The 5,734-nt window shown below is 36.7% G+C and overlaps 1 non-coding gene across 1 annotated transcript; it reads left to right on the top strand.

The window, feature by feature from the left end:
* The first annotated feature begins 2,973 nt into the window (after positions 1-2,973).
* LOC112781602 (small nucleolar RNA R71) lies at positions 2,974-3,077 on the top strand. The gene has a single exon (XR_003192370.1). It is a non-coding gene; the product is annotated as a small nucleolar RNA R71 (small nucleolar RNA).
* The last annotated feature ends 2,657 nt before the right edge of the window (positions 3,078-5,734 follow it).

Genomic DNA, 5,734 nt, shown 5'->3' on the forward strand with positions numbered 1-5,734 from the left:
TTTTCGGACTGAAATCCAAGTATTTCCCCCGAACAATTGTGAGCCAATTCTTTGGGTTTGGATTTACACCTTGGTCATGGTTTCTAGTGATCCATGCATTAGTATAGAACTCTTGAACCATTAAGATTCCGACTTGTTGGATGGGGTTGGTGAGAGTTTCCCAACCTCTTCTTCGAATCTCACATCGAATTTCTGGATATTCACTCTTTTTGAGCATGAATGGGACCTCGGGGATCACCTTTTTCTTGGCCACAACTTCATAGAAGTGGTCTTGATGGACCTTTGAGATGAATCTCTCCATCTTCCATGACTCAAAGGTGGAAGCAATTGCCTTCCCTTTCCTCTTTCTAGAGGTTTCTCTGGCCTTAGGTGCCATTACTGGTTATGAAAAAACAAAAAAGCAGTGCTTTTCCACACCAAACTTAAAATGTTTGCTCGTCCTCGAGCAAAAGAAGAAAAAAATGATAAGAAGAAGAAGAAATGGAGGAGATGAGGGGGTGAAGGTTCGGCCAAGGGGGGTTGAGTGTGTATGATGTGTGGAAATGAAGGTGGTAAGGAGGGGTATTTATAAGGTAAGGGAGAGAGGAAATTCGATTATGAAGGGTTGGGTTTGGGAGGGAAATGGTTTGAATTTGAATGGTGAGGTAGGTGGAGTTTTATGATGGATGGATGTGAGTGGTGAAGAGATTATGGAGAAGAGGGTAGGATTTGATAGGTGAATGGTGTTTGGGGAAGAGGTATTGATGGGATTGGTCAAGGGTGTTTGGGGAAGAGTGTTATGGAAAGGTGTGAAGAGGAGAGAAGAAGAGGTGGGATAGGTGGAGATCCTGTGGGATCCACAGATCCTGAGGTGTTAAGGAATTCTGCTCCCTACACCATCCTGGCGTTTAAACGCCCACTGTGTGCCAATTCTGGCGTTTAACGCCAGCTCTGCTACCTTTCCTGGTGTTAAACGCCAGTCTGTCTGCCATTTCTGGCGTTTAACACCAGCCAGACACCAGACACCCTTTACTGGCATTAAACGCCCAGAATGCTACCCATTCTGGCGTTTAACGCCCAAAATGCTGCCAGACTGGGCGTTAAACGCCCATTCTGCTATCCTTACTAGCGTTTAAACGCCAGTAAGCCTGTCCTCCAGGGTGTGCTATTTTTAATGCTATTTTTTTATTCCGCTTTAATTTTGTAGTTGTTTTTCTGAATTCACATGATCATCAACCTAAAGAAAACATAAAATAATAATGGAAAACAAATATATAAGTATAATTAAAAAACATTGGGTTGCCTCCTAATAAGCGCTTCTTTAATGTCAATAGCTTGATAGTGAGCTCTTAGAGAGCTTCACAGAGATTCAGAGCTTGATGGTGGCCTCCCAACACCAAACTTAGAAGTTGAGTTGGGGGCTCTGTTTGACTCTGTTTTGAGAAAAACTTTTCATGCTTCCTCTCCATGGTTACAGAAGAAGATCCTTGAGCTTTAAACATAAGGTAGTCCTCATTCAATTGAAGGACTAACTCTCCTCTATCCACATCAATCACAGCTCTTGCTGTGGCTAGGAAGGGTCTTCCAAGGATAATGGATTCATCTTCATCCTTCCCAGTGTCCATGATTATGAAATCAGTAGGGATGTACAGGCCTTCAACCTTCACTAAGACATCCTCTACAAGTCCATAAACCTGTTTCCTTGATTTGTCTGCTAATTCTAGTGAGAATTTAGCAGTTTGTACCTCAAAGATCCCTAGTTTCTCCATTACAGAGAGTGGCATGAGGTTTATTCCTGATCCCAGGTCATACAGAGCCTTCTTAAAGATCATGGTGCCTATGGTACAAGGGATTAAGAACTTCCCCGGATCCGGTTTCTTCTGAGGTAACTTTAGTTGCCCCAAAGCATTCAGTTCATTGATGAGCAATGGAGGTTCATCCTCCCAAGTCTCATTACCAAATAACTTTGCATTCAGCTTCATGATTGCCCCTAAATACTGAGCAACTTGCTCTTCAATAATATATTCATCCTCTTCAGAGGAGGAATACTTATCAGAGCTCATGAATAGCAACAGTAAGTTCAGTAGAATCTCTATGGTCTATGTATGAGCCTCAGATTCCCTTGGTTCCTCATCAGGGAATTCTTTAGTGGCCAGTGGACACCCATTGAAGTCTTCCTCAATGGAATTCACTGCCTCTCCCTCCTCTATAGGTTCGGCCGTGTGGGGTATATTGATAGCCTTGCACTCTCTCTTTGGATTCTCTTCTGTATTGCTTGGGAGAGTATTAGGAGGGATTTCAGTAACTCTTTTACTAAGATGACCCACTTGTGCCTCCAAATTTCTGATGGAGGACCTTGTTTCAGTCATGAATCTTTGAGTGGTCTTAGATAGATCAGAGACTATGGTTGCTAAGTCAGAGAGGCTCTGCTTAGAATTCTTTGTCTGTTGCTCAGAAGATGATGGAAAAGGTTTGCTATTGCCAAACTTATTTCTCCCACCATTATTATTGTTGAAACCTTGATTAGGCTTCTGTTGATCCTTCCATGAGAGATTAGGATGATTCCACCATGAAGGATTGTAAGTATTTCCATAGGATTCTCTCATGTAATTCACTTCTTCCATTCCAGGATTCTCAGGGTCATAGGCTTCTTCTTCAGAGGAAGCTTCTTTAGTACTGCCAGATGTAGCTTGCATTCCAGTCAGACTCTGAGAAATCATATTGACTTGCTGAGTCAATATTTTGTTCTGAGCCAATATGGCATTTAGAGTATCAATCTCAAGAAATCCATTCTTCTGAGTTGTCCCATTATTCACAGGATTTCTTTCAGAAGTGTACATGAACTGGTTATTTGTAACTATTTCAATGAGTTCCTGGGCTTCTGCAGGCGTCTTCTTCAGATGAAGAGATCTACCAACAGAGTGGTCCAATGACATCTTGGACAATTCAGACAGACCATCATAGAATATACATAGGATGCTCCATTCTGAAAACATGTCAGAAGGACACCTTCTGATCAATTGCTTGTATCTTTCCCAAGCTTCATAGAGGGATTCACCTTCCTTCTGTCTGAAGGTTTGGACTTCCACTCTAAGCTTGCTCAAATTTTGAGGTGGAAAGAATTTGGCCAAGAAGGCATTCACTAACTTTTCCCAAGAGTTCAGGCTCTCTTTAGGTTGTGAGTCCAACCATGTCCTAGCTTTGCCTCTTACAGCAAAAGGGAAAAAGCATAAGTCTGTAGACCTCAGGATTAACCCCATTGGTCTTAACAGTGTCACAGATTTGCAAGAATTCAGCTAGGAACTGATGAAGATCTTCCAATGGAAGTCCATGAAACTTGCAATTCTGCTGCATTAGAGAAACTAATTGAGGCTTAAGCTCAAATTTGTTTGCTCCAATTGCAGGAATTGAGATGCTTCTTCCACAGAAGTCAGAAGAGGGTGCAATAAAGTCACCAAGCATCTTCCTTGCATCTCCACCATTGTTGTTATTTTCGGCTGCCATGACTTCTTCTTTTTCGAAAATTTCTGTTAGGTCCTCTCCAGAGTGTTGTGCTTTAGCTTCTCTTAGCTTCCTCTTTAGAGTCCTTTTAGGTTTAGGGTCAGCTTCAACAATAATGTTCTTATCCTTGTTCCTGCTCATATGAAAAAGAAGAGAATAGAGAAGAAGAGGAATCCTCTATGTCACGGTATAGAGATTCCTTTATGTGAGTAGAAGAATAGAAGAATGAGGTAGAGATAGACTGAGAAGAATTCGAACACAGAAAGAGGGAGAGGGTTCGAATTATAAGAAGAAGAGAAGTGTTAGTAATTAAATAAATTAATAGAAAGAGAGGAGAGGGAGAGAAAATTCGAATACTAATTAAAAAGAAAAGAAAAATATTTTTGTTTTTATTTTAATTATTGGTTAGAATTCAAAATTATTAAAAGGAATAAAATTAAAATTAAAATTTAAAACAATTAGTTAATTAGAAAGAATTTTGAAAAAGTGGTGAGGGGTTTTCGAAAATTAGAGAGAGAGAAAAGTAGTTAGGTGGTTTTGAAAAAGATAGGAAATAGTAAACTTTTAAAACAAACAAATCAAGTGGTTAATTGAAAAAGATTTGAAAATCAATTTTGAAAAGATGAGAAGTTAGAAAAGATTTTGAAATTAAAATTTTGAAAAGATATGATTTGAAATTTATTTTGAAAAAGATTTGAAAAGGAAACTAAAAAGATTTGATTTTTGAAATTAAAGTTGATTACTTGACTAACAAGAAACTAAAAGATATGATTCTAGAATTTAAAGATTGAACCTTTCTTAATAGGCAAGTAACAACTTGAAATTTTTGAATCAAAATATTAAATGTTAGCATTAATTTCGAAAATTATGAGATAACAGTAAGAAAAAGATTTAAAAAATTAATTTTAATTAATTTTTTTAAATTCTCAAAAATATTAAGAAAAAATGAAAAATATTTGATTTTTGAAAAAGATTTGAAAAGATAAAAATTTTTAAATTGAAATTTTGACTTGACTAATAAGAAACAACTAAAATTTTAAAACTTTTTGACTAAATCAATTCAAAATTTCAAAATTTATTAGTGAAATAAGGGAAAGATACTTTTTTTATTTTTGAATTTTAATGAGGAAAGAGAAAAACATCTAAATGACACATGACATAAAAATTATGAATCAAAACAAGAAAGATATGCAAGAACACTTTGAATGTCAAGATGAACACCAAGAACACTTTGAAGATCATGATGAACATCAAGAACATGTTTTTTTTTTTTGAAAATTTTTAAGAAAAGAAAGACATGCAAGACACCAAACTTAAAAATTTTCAAACCTTAGACACTAATAATTCAAAAGTGCATATGAAAAACAAGAAAAGACACAAAACAAGAAAATTTAAAGATCAAATAAGGAAAATCTTCAAGAACAACTTGAAGATCATGAAGAACACATGCATGAATTTTTGAAAATTTCAGGAAAGATTAAAACATGTAATTGACACCAAACTTAAAATTTGACACTAGATTTCAACAAGAAACATAAAATTTTTGGTTTTTATGGTTTTTATTGATTTTTTTGGATTTTTTGAAAATTATTTTGGAAAAAGAAAATAAAGAAATTCAAAATTTTTAATAAGAATTCCAGGAATCATGCAATGTTAGTCTAAAGCTTCGGTCCAAAAATTTAGACATGACTTAATAGCTAGCCAAGCTTTATGTGAAAGCTTCAGTCCAAAAGATTAGACATGGCCAATGGCCAGCCAAGCTTCAGCAGAGCATTACAGACAACAGCCAAATTGATGGGAATCAAAAGGCTCCTGCAATGATAAGTGGAAGCCTCGGTCCAAAAGATTAGACATGGCTTGACAGCCAGCCAGGCTTCAACAGATCATGATGAAACTCTAGAATTCATTCTTAAAAATTTTGAAGAACAAAATAAAATATATATTTTTTTTGAATTTTTTTCGAAAATAAAAAGAGTAAAAACAAAAAGCTTAAACATGAAATAAAATTACCTAATCTGAGCAACAAGATGAACCGTCAGTTGTCCAAACTCGAACAATCCCCAGCAACGGTGCCAAAAACTTGGTGCACGGAATTGTGATCCACACTTTTCACAACTCTGGTACAGCTAACCAGCAAGTGCACTGGGTCGTCCAAGTAATAAACCTTACGTGAGTAAGGGTCGATCCCACAGAGATTGTCGGCTTGAAGCAAGCTATGGTCATCCTTGTAAATCTCAGTCAAGCGGATTCAAAT

Source organism: Arachis hypogaea, chromosome 19 (assembly GCF_003086295.3).
Source record: "Arachis hypogaea cultivar Tifrunner chromosome 19, arahy.Tifrunner.gnm2.J5K5, whole genome shotgun sequence".
Taxonomy (NCBI): Eukaryota; Viridiplantae; Streptophyta; class Magnoliopsida; order Fabales; family Fabaceae; genus Arachis; species Arachis hypogaea.